General features: G+C 45.2%; 1 protein-coding gene and 1 long non-coding RNA gene across 3 annotated transcripts in view; both read right to left on the bottom strand.

The window, feature by feature from the left end:
- Asic2 (acid sensing ion channel subunit 2) overlaps positions 1-14,261 on the bottom strand; it is a 1,017,707-nt gene that overhangs the window by 659,057 nt on the left and 344,389 nt on the right. The gene's annotated exons all lie outside the window — the stretch shown is intronic.
- LOC138830375 (uncharacterized) lies at positions 5,837-14,241 on the bottom strand. Of its 2 annotated transcripts, XR_011373012.1 has the most exons (4): positions 14,154-14,241; positions 9,962-10,066; positions 7,729-7,791; positions 5,837-6,098 (listed from the first exon to the last, which is right to left on the bottom strand). It is a non-coding gene; the product is annotated as an uncharacterized lncRNA (long non-coding RNA). The 2 variants fall into 2 exon arrangements; XR_011373013.1 differs by lacking the exon at positions 9,962-10,066.

The following is a 14,261-nucleotide window of genomic DNA, read 5'->3' as shown; positions in this document are numbered from 1 at the left end:
TAGTGGGAAAACAAGAAGGGAGGGGGTAAAAATGTTCAACAAGAAATGTACTCATTGCCTTACTCATGTAACGGTAACCCCTCTGTACAGCATCTTTACAATAAAATAAAAATTTTTAAAAATGCCAAAAAAAAAAAAGAAAAAAAATGAGCTGAGCCAAGACTCCTCAGTTGGGTACCCTGGTTGGTAGGGAGTGCCTACCCAGAGCTTAAAGAGTGAGGACATGTCAGGGTTCTCCTCCCCACTGAGGGGAAGGAGAGTGCTCAGAAGATTGGTTTTGAATGGACATTGAGACTACCCACGTGCCAGGTCATCACCAAGCACTTCAGGAGAAAGTGGGCCTAGATATAAAGCTTTGCTGCTTGAGCATGGATGGAGATGTCAAGAAGACAACTGGTAGACCCGGATCCTAGAGGTGTTCCGAGCAATCTGGAGACAGAAATCAATAATGGAACTTGACCCTTCTATTTGTCCCAGCCTCAACTCTTCATCGCTGTTGCTTCCTTATGTCTTCCCTATGCATAGGCTTCTCCAAACACAGGCTATTCTCATTACAAATGTCATAGACATTCTCTCTCTCACTCTCTGTTGCTGTGGTTGAACCTGAGTCTCATGAATGCTAGGCAAGCACTACACCATTGTCCTCATAACATGGATGGAGTCACCTTTCGGGGCCTGTGCTGGTGTGAGTCAGATGCGTCTGAGGGTATGTCGGTGCTCTGTAAGTCCTCCTCTAGCTATCGTCTTAGGACTCTACTGTCCTGTGGACCAGGTGTACCATCCCATACCCCTCCATTCATCCTTGCTGCACCTTGCCTAATCCTGGGAGTTCCATACTGTCAGGACTCATCATTCCTTCACCCTGGATTCTCCACATTCCCATTTTTTTTTCTCCCTGGGGTCCCTACAGAATATGAGATGTGTTTGGGTCCCGCAGTCAAGCAGGAAGTGACTTCTCCAAGGCCACAGAGTTGAGAAGACCTCCATCCCCACCCCCTGCTGCCTCCTCCTTTCTGCCTGGTGGTCAGGACACCCTTTTTGATCTCTGTCGGATGCCAGCCTCGGGGAGTCCTGACCGTGTGGGTGAAGATCACCCCCACCACCCGCCATCTTCAAGTCACTTTGGTTTTCATGAATTTAGTCAAGGCTGAGTGTCCAGAGGAGCCAGGCATTCAGTGTCCTTGTGGGACTCATGTCATTCCCACTTCAGGGATGGGAAAATTGAGGCTGAGGAACGTTAAGTGACTGGCAAGGTGCCCACACCTTGGGCTGCCTCTGTCTAAACTTCGCATTCCATTCTCCAATGGCCAAGCTCTTGGGGCCATCTTTCTTCTCTTGCCCTGCTAGCTTTTCCCCTTCTTGGATGCTGTGACCTCCTCCTGCCTTCTGACATCTTCCCTGTTACACTCACCTTGGACTTCTCCCATTCGCACACTGCTGCCCAGTCCCTCACACTGTCCCTTGGAGCAGAGTGCCTGCCTCCTTGGCCTCAGGAGAAGACACAAGACACAGCCCTCCAGCCTCCCTGCGCTGTTGAGATCATGAAGCTCCTGAGGAATCAAAAGGTTTCCGATTTGAAGTACAAGCCATCCGTGATGAGGAAAAGGAACACAGAAGACATGGACTCGAACTCACGAGCGCACCTGTGGGTGGGGGAGGGGCTGGCAAGACCTGCCCCCTCCCACTCGGATCCCCATTTCTGTTCAATCAGATGAGCCAGTCCTGCGCTTCCCCTCCCACGTGCTCCCTGACAAATGGAAGGTGCCTGGTGATCTCTGAGTTGCCTTCTGTTTCCAAGACTCGAGGATGACAGAATAGGTTTTTTATTATGCTCTTGTTCCTCCTGCGTGGGTCTCTTCAGTGATTAGTGCAATACTCTGTACACAATAGACTTTTAATTAATAGTTGTGGCATGCATAAATGATGAGCCGTCGTAGAGCTCTCTGGGGGAGGAGCTGGAGCCTTGCGTGGCGGCCATCCTCTGTGAGCATTGCCACCCTCTCTGTTCTGGGGGAAGCAGGCCAGGTGGGGGTGGGGGTGCTGTGCCCAGTGAGGGCTGAGAGTGGTCCTAGGCCCAACCTGGGAAACTCTGGATGCCTTCTCCCTAGGCACGAGGAGGGAGCAACCTGGTTTCTAAACCTCTGAACCTCTAAACTTCCTTCCTTTGCCTTGTGGGCAGATGAGGGGGGAAGGGAAGTAGGGTACTGATGACCTGAGACAGATCTAGGGTTGGGTGGAAGACCTGGCCTTCCCTGGGGCTCAGCCACTCCACTGTGATGGGAAATGACTTACACAAAAAGCATTCACCTTTCCTCCTGACTTGTCTTAGAAAGACTCACCTCCCCTCCCCTCCTCTCCAACACACACACACACACCTGTGGGCTTGGAAGAGAGCCTGAGACCAAGGCCGCAGACACAGATGCCCTTGAAGCCTTGAGACTCCTCAGTTCAAAATAACATGGCTTTCCTACCCACCTCCATCTCACCCTGCTCCCACCTGCCCTGCCTGACGTTGTTTTTTCTGCCTAATATTCACAAAGACCCTAGTTTTCAGGTGCGATGGGGTAGGGGAGGGGGCTGTGTGTGCACCATTTCCTCTTCAGCGAGGCTGAAGGAGACTTGGTTGCTCTTCCCAGGCTTCACTCCTGAATAAAACCTTTTGGACTTTTCTGCTCTTTTATTTATCGTTCTCTTTCCTTACAGGAATGGGAGATCTCCTCCCACAGGGCCTTCCCTTGTCTCCCACTGCAGCCTCCACTCCCAGCCCAGCAGAACACCTCCTTTCTGTCTCAAGGTGTAGTAGATCCCTTCCCCTCCAAACGTCACCTTTGCTTAGACTAATCCACTCCACTAACCCCTACCCCTAACCCTAGGCATGGAGCACGGAGATACGTTGCAGAAGAGAGAAGTTCCTCAGATAGTAGAAGTGGGTCTTTCCCAGGGACATCCCTCTCCCCTCTGCACACCTGAGAGAAAAACACCTGTTTCCACACAAGCATCCTTGAGTGGACCACTGCCACTGGGCCACATCTGGGGCTTTTCTCCCTGCCTCCCACCCCTGTAGCTCTTTCACACACCCTGGGCTGGAGCTCAAGGTCTCTGGCAGGCCACTAGTTTCTCCAGGGAGGAGCAGATGATTATGTTTCTTTTACAGCCTATGGGTGAGAGAAAGCAGGGCAATGGGTGAGGGAGATAGAGATAAAAAGTGGCCCAGGTAATGGCTGATAACTTGTGTTCCCTCATGGTGTTTTCATTGTTGTTGTTTGTATATAGTGCCTTGGTTCCAACTCTAAGATATCTTCTTCCTGCTCAAATGCTTCTTTCTCCTGCTCAGACATTCCTTCTTCCCATAATGCCTTGAGTGACCTCTCCATCAAAGAAAAGAGCCAGGGTGGCAGGTTGGCAATATGCCATTGAGTAATCAGTTCCAAACCAAGGGGAGGAGATAGGGGATGAGCCAGTATTATCATAACCACCCTCTGCCAGGACTCCTTTAGGACTTTTCTGGACCCCTCTTCAGGGGAAGAGCTTTCCTGCTGTTTTCCACAGCTTTCCTTTCAGGTTCAGATAGACTTAGTCCGGCCTTTTACTTCTTTCATTGGGCGTGTCACACAGACTGACTTCAGCAGTCCCTGGAGCCTGGGTAAGAGGCTCTCCACTAGAGTTGTATAGATCCCAGACCCAAACTCTAGACATTTCACAGGTCAAATCTGTCCACTTGCCCCGCTGGCCAAATAAAAGGACACGATGAGTCATTGGGTAAGACTGTGATATAAGGAAACTCAGTTGGGAGAAACTGAGAAGCCACCACTTAAAAGTCCAAATCATGAGTCTTTATTGGAGAACCCGAACACAGCTGGTGGACTCATGTCTCAAAGACCAGCAATCCCAAACGCAGCTAGCGCAAAGCTCATATAGGCCCAAACCACACAAAGTGTTATCCACGAGCAAAGCAAACCAGATGAGAACACTTAAGCCCAACAGAAAAGCAAACCATCTAGGGCAAGCATCAGGGGAAATCAGGGCCAGTTATCTAGGTGATGCATAGACCCAATCTCCTTACATCATTTGCACTTTAGTACCCTCTTCAACTATTGTTAGGGTATGACAAGAACTCTGTGCTTAAATAGACAGGAAACTGGAAGGGAAAGGGGGTGAGAGATAGACTTAATGAAAGAGAGTCACACGTTGGGCCTGATCTAAATCCTTAGTTTGAGAAAACTTCTAAAGAAGTTGTCAGTGTCATCCCAGTTCATGGTAAATGAGCCATCATCATGGCCAGGCAGGTGGTCTGTCCTGGGGAGACTTTGGCAGGAAGGATGGGATTGATCTTTACCAAGATCCCAAAGCCATGGCAAATGACCTGCACCTATAAAACAGATGACAAGCAGGGACGACAAGCTGTGTGTTTTCTTGGACGACAAGCTGTGTGTTTTCTTGGTGGGCTTCACAAAAGCAGCTGGTGTCTTTCATCCCTAGTTAAAGACTCCTTGAAGACTTAGGATCAGGCTCCTCAACTTGGTAATTCCATCCTGTACCAGTGACCCTCCCCAGGCCCCAATCCTGCATACAGGACAGGAATAAATCCAAACACAAGAAGGTTTTTGTTTTGTTTTTTTTTTTTTAAAAACATATTATTATTTAATGTAAGGTCTGTCCTGGGTCATGCAGGCCCTGTGCAGATACCTCCCTACCATTGGCTAAATTTCCACCTAGTATCTGTTACCTAGGTAACTGGCTCACCTGGAATCCGTCACCCCCCCACACACCCCCCCCTCCCCCCGCCTGCTAGGTCACATCCTGACAAGTCTCCCTTCTGACCATAGGAGGGTCCTAGGGTCACATCCAGATCCAATGTGGTCACACCTTTCCCACACCTGGCCCCAACTCTTCCTGTCCTTGGCCCAGATAAGTCCTGGCCAGGGGGGTGGGTCTCTTGTTTTCTGGCCATGCCTCTCTACCATGCACGGCAAGGGTGGGGTGGGGGGGAATATGAGGGTGAGGTGGAGGGCAGCAGTCTGTAAAGAAACTTCTTTTCCAGCCTTAATGGTGCGTGGTGTTCTCTTCATCGGCTATCTAAGGAAATCTACCTACTTAATATACCTTACATTGAATATATAGTATCTTTAAGTAGTTGCACAAAGTTGCTATTCAACAATGTAGTTTTTAAAAAGAGTGTCTGGATCACTGTCACCATTTTCAATACTCCCCTGTACCTCTCCCAACCCACCTCTTCCTTCACTCTTAGTTTTTAGATGACATATTGACTTTTTTTTTTGCCATTGAATGAAGCAGTTTATGGATACACGGCATCTTGATCGGTCTTCTCCCTTCAACATCTTCCCCCCACCTCCCTGCTGGACCCCTCATCCCCGCCCCACTTTTATTTTTAATGTTGTGCCAGCTTCATTTTGAACCTCTATCATCCAATGATCAGGAATTATGGGAGCGGTTTGGGCTGATCTGATTTCTGGAGTGTTGGGAGGGGCTTTCTACAGGTTTAATCTCCACACCCCCAAGCATAAAGCAACTGGGGTAGGGGGTGATTCATCTTTCCAATAAAACACAGCTATCCAGTTTCTAGAGGAAACAGATTGGAGATATCCCCAGGGCAAGACTAGAGAAATAAAGTAATAACGTTATCAGTCTTTACAGGGCTATTTAAATACAGATTGGGTTGCAGGGGAGATGAAAGGGGGCTTCTTTTGTTATGAAAATGAAGGGAGTTGGGAGGGTTGAGTTTGTGTTTTGATATGTTAATAAGCTTGGCAGCCACCCAGGGTGGAGACTGCAGGGGGAGGTAGCGTTGCCCAGCATATTTATTGGTGCAGTTTAATTTAACAGCTAGGCTACAACAGAGCTGCGGTCGGGATTGTGTAAAGATAATTACAGCCCTATTATTAATCTGGTGCCGGCAGGAGATGGCTTGCTAGCTTGCTGTTCCCCTGTGGAGCTGCAGCCAGCCGGATATAGAATCATGATGGTCTTCTTCTGCCACCCAGTGGCCATGTCAGAGAGTGCTCAGAGAACGGAAAGTAGTCGGAAGCTCTTTTAAAATGATGCAACCGTCTTCCGAAGGAATAGAAATTGCTGCCCTTCTGAAAAGATAAGATATGGAACGATTTGAAAAAATAAAATGTCCAGTCTGCTCTCTTTACCGATGCTGAATTTTAGGTCTGAGAGAGTAAGCTGTTCAAAGGCACAGGTTTTGACTGAAATTGGATTTCTTTTTTATTCCAAATCTATGGGCTTTCAAAAAAGAAATGCCCAAAGCACTGAATGCATCCATTAGCACAATTATTCCCCACCCCTTGCCTTCCATCCTTTCTGTGTTTTTCATGATGTTTGGATTTAGTTTTTGTCGTCTTTGGAAGCAAGATCCTGAAGTCCTTTGGCTTTAGTTTGTCCTCGGTCCTACAAAGATTGAAATTGAAAGAGCCTAGATGCTCTACAGGGCTGAGAGGCTTGAACTCAGGCCTGGGCACTGTCCCTGAGATTTTACACTAGAGGCACGTGCTCTATCACTTGAGCCACAGCTCCACTTCTAGTTTTTTGGTGGTGAATTAGAGATAAGTCTCCTAGACTGATGCTCAAGCTGGCTTCAAGCAGCAATCCTCAGACCTCAGACTCCTGAGTAGCTAGGATTACAGGTATGATCCACCAGCAGCCAGCAAAGAGTGGTTAGTTTTGCAAGAGATATGCCTAGCCTGCTGCTTTATTGAGGCTACAGCTTTATTGAAGCTACAGGTGGGTGGCTCTTCTGATGGATGTCCCTTTCAAGCAAAAAAATACCCAAATTAAGATTAAACAAGAGTTTCATTCTTTTCCTTCTTATCTCTCACAGGAAATGAAAGTGAATCTAATGCATAACCCAGCTCCACTTTTTTTTTATAACCTCCTTCCTTTCCTTCTCCATAGTCTCACACCTCTCATACATTTAAAACTTTCATCAGACAAAAAGAAATAAAATAGGAAGATGTGACAGAGAATGAAAACATAAGCCACAGTCTGGGAGAAAATACTTAGAAAACAGGTAGCTGATAAATTTTAAAAGAACTCTGAATTAAGCAACGATAGACAACCTAATGAAAAATGGCCAAATTATACCAGCACACAGGTCATCAAAGAAAATATGTATGTATTTAAGGCTAATCCATGCATTTTCATGACTCAAAAGTTTCTTTTATCATCACTGAATAATACTAAATAGTCCATGGTATGGAGCTGTACAGGTGGCTGATAAGCAAATGAAAAGATGGTTCCACATCATGTCACTAGAGAATTTACAAATTACAACCATGAGGTACCACTACATACCTATTAAAATGGCCCAAATTCAAAACATAGATGATATCAAATTTTGTCCAGGACATAAACCATCAAACCTTCCATTTATTGCAGGTGGCAATGCAAAATGATACAGCCACAATCGGGTGATTTCTTACTAAACTAAATCATTCTTAGCAGATAGCCCGGCCATCCATCTCCTAGATCTAGCCCCTAATGGGTTGAAAACTTAGGTTTACATGGAAACCCATATCCCAGTGTTACAGAATTTGTGTTCACCATTTCCCTAAACTGGAAGCAGCAGAGCAATCAAGAGGTCCTTGAACAGATGAATGGATGCATCAACTGTGGTACATCCACACAATGCAATATTGTCTTCATGATACTAAGAAATAAGCTGTCAAGTCACAAAAGAAATCCATAGAGAAACCCTCCATGCACCTTGTTATGTGGAAGAAATCAGTTTGGAAAGGCTACAGACTCCATGATCCCAACGATGACATTCTAGAAAAAGGAAAAATATAGGGACAGTTAAAAGGTAGGTGGTTTCTAGAGGTTGGAGGAGGAAATAGCGATGAGGAAAAATGGTACAGGCAGTGAAATGGTTCTCAGTGAATCTGTAATGAGGAAAGCATGTCATTTTGGACATTTGTAACCAGGAATAAACCTTTATATAATCTGTAGACTTTGGTTAGTAATAATGTTTGCATATGGTATCAATATTGTTATTTTTATTGGATCATTGGAGAGAACAGTCTCACAGACTTTCAACCTGGACTGGCTTCAAACCATGATCCTCAGATCTCAGCTTCCTGAGTAGCTGTGATTACAGGCATGAGCCACTGGCACCTGGCTGAACTTTCCTCTTCCCTTCACTGAAATGTTTCTGCACTTTGGATCATTCTCCTCCCACCCTCTTAGGCCACAGCCACACCATGCACTACCTTTCTATTTCTTTTATTGAGAGAGTCTTAATAGATAGTCCAAGCTGAGGTAAGCCATATCTCCCTTCCTCAGCTTTCTGTGTGCTGGGATTAGAGGCATGTGTTACCATATCTGGCTACAATGTAAGGTCTTCATTAGTAGGGAGGAGCTATATACCTCAAACTTCTCTAAACATAATCTTCAATTAACTCAATAAAAATTAAAAAGTGGCTGGGCATCTGTAATCCTAGCTACTTCAGGAGGCTGAGATCCAAGGATTGCAGTTATAATGCCAGCCTGGGCAGGAAAGTCTGGGAGATTCTCTCATCTCTAATTAACCACCAAAAGAGAAAAAAACCTGAAACTCAGAAGTGGCACTGTGGCTCAAGGTGATAGAATGCTAGCCTTAAGCGAAAGAAATAATTAGAAAGTAGAGCAAGGACCCGAGGTTGGGAGGGAACTGGTTACTTTCTTCTTCTCAAGCTTTCTGCTGTCCGTGTACTATTGGCATCTGTTCCTGGCCCATCTTTCCCTTCTTCTCTCACCTGCGAGCCTCAGCCCTTCCTCCCTTCTTCAGGGAGGAAGTGGGGGAGGATGTGGAGAGCATATCACAGCTGGCAGGTTCAGGGTCTTCTTGGGGCTGTGGGAATTCCTCTAAGAAGGTTCTCAGATCTCTGAATGTCACCAGGACATTCCCATGAAGTCTTGGCATCCCCTTCCTTCCTCGGATAAACCCTTGTGCCAGATTCCCTTGTTTCCAGAGAGCCCCCTGGATGACAGACACCCCTACATAAATGTACTGAAGCACTCTCTGGCATCAGGAGGCATGCTCGGCCTTTATGTGGAGCAGCGGTCACCTTAAATAGCCATGTCCTGTGACAACCACGGTCATCCCAGGAAAAAGGAAAAGCCTTTCCTCCCAGCTCTGGTCCCTTGTCCTGCCAAACTAGGGAGCTGTGCTGAATTCCAAGGGGGTGTGCTTGGTGTGGCTGTGGCCTTAGAGGGTGGGATGGGGAAGATCTAAAGTGCAGAAACACTTCAATGAAGGGAAGAGGAAAACGCAGCCAGGCCCTGGTGGCTCACACCTATAATCTTAGCTACTCAAGGAAGCTTGAGATTAGAGGGGTCACGGTTCAAAGTCAGCCCAGGCCGGAAAGTCCGTGAGACTCTTCTAGCCAATGAATCAGTAAGAAACCAGAAGTGGATCTGTGAGTCAAGTGGCAGAGCACCAGCCTTGAGAGAAAAAAAACTAAGTAAGGGTGCTATGTTCAAGCTCCAGTATAAGCAAAAACGAAAGGGGAAGGGCAGGGTACCAGTGGCTCACACGTGTAATCTTACTTATTTATGAAGCAGAGATCTGAGGATAGTGGTTTGAAGCCAGCCTGGGCAGAGAAGTCCCTGTGAGTCTCTTATCTCCAACTAACCACTCAAAAACCGGAAGTGGTGCTGTGGCTGAAGTGGTTGAGCACAAAGAGGATCAAGGACAGCCTCTCAATGAACAAAAAAAAAAGGGGGGAGGGGGACTAATTACTCTGTCAAATCTTTCCTTGCATGTAATAAATGACATGAAAACAGTGGGTCCCTGCATAAGAGAGGGCCTGTGCTCTTGCTTTAGCTACTGGTAGAATTTGTGACTTAGGGTTGATAGGTCACAAACCACAGCACTGTGGGTAGAGGGTAAAGACTATGCTATAATCACAGACAGCTCCTAAACTTGTGTGTAGGGACAGACACACACATGTATACACACCTGTGGTGTATCATCTGTGAAGTGTGATACCAGCTCTTGATGCAGTTGTGCATTCATGTGGACATAGCTGTACAAGCTAGTGGAGTGGTGAAGTTTCATGTATGACTGTGATTTGGGAAGAAATGCACATATTTAATATTTCCTGAGAAACCACTAGTCTATGCAGCCCTGCAGTCGTGTTTGGACATTCATGTAAAACTTATAGTCCCTTTTTTTTTCCCCTACTAAGAATTGCTTTAATACTTTTATTGACTATCCTCAGTTCCATCTACCTCGACAGAGCAGTTCATCCAAATTGGAAGGAGTTAAAAAAAATTGCAATGACCCAGGGAAATCTGTCTCATCTGACATGACTTCCAATAAAACACACATTACATAGAAATATTGACACTCACAACACAATTAGAGATTTTGCTGGCGTGCCAGTGGGGAAAAATATATCTTATGGAACAAACGTGTGATGTTTATAAAATGATATTTTTACTTTATCATTCATCCGATTGTCAACAGCACATAGGAGCATGTGCAGTAAGATCTGAATTCACTCACCTGTGGTGTTTGGCTGATTTTTTCAGTCATAAAAGCATAACCAAAGCCAGGTGCTGGTGGCTCACACCTGTAATCCTATCTACTCAGAAGGATGAGATCTGAGTTTGGGGTGAGATTTGAAGCCCACCCAGGCAAGAAAAGTTCTGAGACTCTTTTCTCCAATCAATGACCCAAAATCTATAAGTGGAGCTGTAGCTGGAATAGCAGAACTTCAGCCTTGAGCTAATAAGGACAGCATCCAGGCCAGCATAAAGTCCTGGAACTGGCATACCACGCACATGCACACACACACACACACACACACACACACACACACACACTAATAATAATAATCATAATCATAATTCTAAAGGGGACTGAGTAGAAGGGTATACGTGTGAAACAGAACTTTCTGGTCACCCTTATTTTATCAATTCTTTTTTTTCCCCCTTTTTGAAGATGATATCTCAGGCAGGTTCCTCAATTTCCTGTCACTTTCAGGAAATGAAAAGTCCTTTGCTAGTCTCAAAATAGTGTGATTTTAGTGATAAAGTGCCCAGTCCCCTGTAATTCCTAACACTGTAAATGTCAGGCTTTGCACCATCATTCTCCAGCGAAGCCTGAGCTAGGAAGCAGTGTGGAATTGGATCCTTCATCCCTTCCCATTCTCCTTTTATTCCTCAACCCCCCAGGAAAACAGGAAGTGGTTTTGAGACTAGGTGGAAGGTGAGTTGGTTTCTACTAGATTGCCAGCCCTGCTTGGGCTTTGGAGTCAGAGAAGATTTTTCTCTTAGGGAAAAGGTGTGAAGAGTGTTTAGAGTTTGACGCCACGACTTCCAGAGTGCTGCAGAACTCTCACAGTTGGCTAATAAGTAAGGAGGCCTCTATTTTGGAAATTACTTTCATGTCCCTGTCCTTTTGTTCTTCTGCAAGGCTGGTCCTTTCCTGAATCCTTTGGTCAGTGTTACTCCCCTTTCTTTTTGCCCAGAATTGTAAATTGTGAAAGGAGCCATTCTACGGGGGTAGGAATCATTAGCTGTGGATTTTCTGTTGTTGTTGGTTGTAGGGTTTGAACTCAGGGCCTGGGAGCTGTCCTTGAGCTCTTTTGCTCAAGGCAAGCACTCTACCACTTTGAGACACAACACCACTTCCTGGTTTTCTGGTGTTTTATTGGAGGTAAGAGTCTCACTGACTTTCCTGTCTGGGCTGGCTTTAACCGTGAACCTCAGATCTCAGCCTCCTGTGTAGCTAGGATTACAGGTGTGAGCCACTGGCACCTGGCTTTGTGAATTCTTTTTTTTTAGATTTACACCACCTAGAGTATCTGGTGAGCTTTTGTCATGACCTTCTTTATTGGAGTTGTCTGAGAGGAGCTAGCTCCAAGAGGCCCACGCGGATGTTCTGGATATAGAAGATCCTGTTCTGGACAGGGACACACATCCTGCACCTCTATTCCTTCCCTAAAAAAAAGCCCTTGGTGTTCTTGAACCCCTCAAAGTGGAGTTGGAGGATGACAGCCCTTCCAGCCTCTTCAGAGTTGGCCCTTGAATAAGTCAGACCCATTTCTATCAACTTTGGGCTTCTTAACATTGGCCCTCAAGTGGTGAGCAGCCTGGACTTTATTCTGCTAAGACTCATTGTGGTCTTTGTGACCCTGAGGGACTCTGTACTTCCAGGAGAGCTGCTGAGGGAGGGCCAAGCTGTCCTCACATCAGGGAGCCATTAGGAGCCAGCCTCTGCCCTGCCAATGTGAGCAGCTCAGGATGCTGCAAAGGCACATCCCACACTTCAAGTGGCCTCCTCCAAACCATTCTTGAGGTGGAAGGTGGCAGCCACAGGTAATATCCCCCACAGAGTACAAGAGAAACACATTTAGAGGAAATAGCCTCCCTCTGACTTTTCCACCTCCATCATTTATGCCCACAGCAGGGTATTGAGCTAAGAGCCTACCCTCCACATACCCCACCAGGGTGCTTGCAGTACTGTGCTCTGGATTTGTGGAATCATAACATGATTACTATATAATATGTCACAGATTATAATACACGGTACAGGTATTATATTATAATAAATAATAGAAAATAATAAAATATGATAACAATAATAAAAATAATATATTGCAATAAATAATATATGCTATTATATATAACATTACATGTAACTATATTTATATTATATAGAATATATACTATATGCATTATATTATATAAACAATATACGATATAATGCATATACTATTATAATATATAATATGCTCCACAATAATATATAATATAATGAAAATAACATTATTATTATTTTACTAGTTGTGTGGATCTCACCTTCATCGATGAAGTGGTTCTCAGCTATGTTTAAAGAAAAATAAATTATTGTTGGTTAGTTAGAAATGGGAGTTACATCCAGCTTGATCCCTGGTGAAAGAAGTAAATAGATGAGAGCTATTGGGGCTTATTCTGGGATTCCCATAGAAAGCCACCTTCCTCCGTGGCACCACTCCATCTTCTTTACCCAGCTGATTTGATGGTGATAATAAACTCTAATACAGATAGAGATGCTGACACAGGAAGTCCCCTCTTCCCACAGGAATCAACACTGGCTTTGCTTATGGTAATTATTAACCATCATTACAAGGGAAAAAATCCATCTTGGTTATTTCCTCTGCACAGTGCTGTGCAGTAGAGAATCAACCCAGGAGCAGCAAGCAAACAAACAAAAACAAGCCTATGAAATTCACAGCATTCACCCCGGGGATGGTGAGGATTTGAGGTTCGTGTTGGAAAGCTCTGCTTTTCTCAGCAGATTCTGGTGCCTAAGCAAGCAGGGCACCTCCCTCCCTCCAACAGGTGTCCACATTGGACTCCTAGTGAGTCTCAGTTGTCACCCATCCTCTCCTCAGGACTGATAGGGCTGAGGTAGGATATAATAGGGAACATGAGACATGGTGAAGGGCAGCAGGAATTTAGAAATACTGTATTTAGAAACAAAGAAGCACACCATCTTCGTTTTAACCCTGACAATCCTTTATAAGCTGCACAAGGGAAAAAAGAGCAGGAGACTCTTTCTCCATTTGACCTTGCCTAATGGCCCCAAACAACTAATGTGCTCTAAAACCTGACAAAAAAAAAAAGAGGGCTGTGAATGTGGCTTAGTGGTAGAGTGCTTGCCTTGCATGCTTGCAGCCCTGGGTTCAATTCTTCAGTACCACATAAACAGAAAAAGCTGGAAGTGGTGCTGTGGCTCATGTGATAGAGGGCTTGCCTTGAACACAGATCGGCTCAAGGACAGAGCCCAGCCCCTGCGTTCAAGCCCCAGAAACAGAAAAAAAAAAAAAAAAAAAAAAAGAGAGATGTATCCTGAAGAAATAAATACTGGGAAAAATGGCTTCTCCTGGCACAAAATGCTTATTTTCAAAAGATAAACATTTGTGGCAGGATGAATTCTTTATCTCAAGTATAAACACCAGTTTAAAGATCTATGGCAGGATGCATTCTTTCCTAGAAGGAATGCCCAGACCTAGTGGTAAAATATTCGAAGTAGGTCAGTCTTAGAGACTCTGAGCCCATGTAATAAAAGTATCACACTAAATGGTGATTAAGAGCAAATATAAGCACCTATCTTTGCATAACTTTAAGTCAGACTCTGCGTTTATCGTATAAATAAATACCTGGGCTGTTCAAGAGCTTAGTGTTTCCCTTTGAGCATCCACGTCTGCCTTATGAGCCTGTGCCTCTGTTTTTCTGCTTACCTGCTTGTCCACTTACTCAGTAGAGCT

The sequence above is a fragment of the Dipodomys merriami genome, unplaced genomic scaffold (assembly GCF_024711535.1).
Source record: "Dipodomys merriami isolate MVZ:Mamm:240054 unplaced genomic scaffold, mDipMer1.0.p SCAF_19, whole genome shotgun sequence".
Taxonomy (NCBI): Eukaryota; Metazoa; Chordata; class Mammalia; order Rodentia; family Heteromyidae; genus Dipodomys; species Dipodomys merriami.
This window is presented reverse-complemented; position numbering and strand designations above follow the sequence as displayed.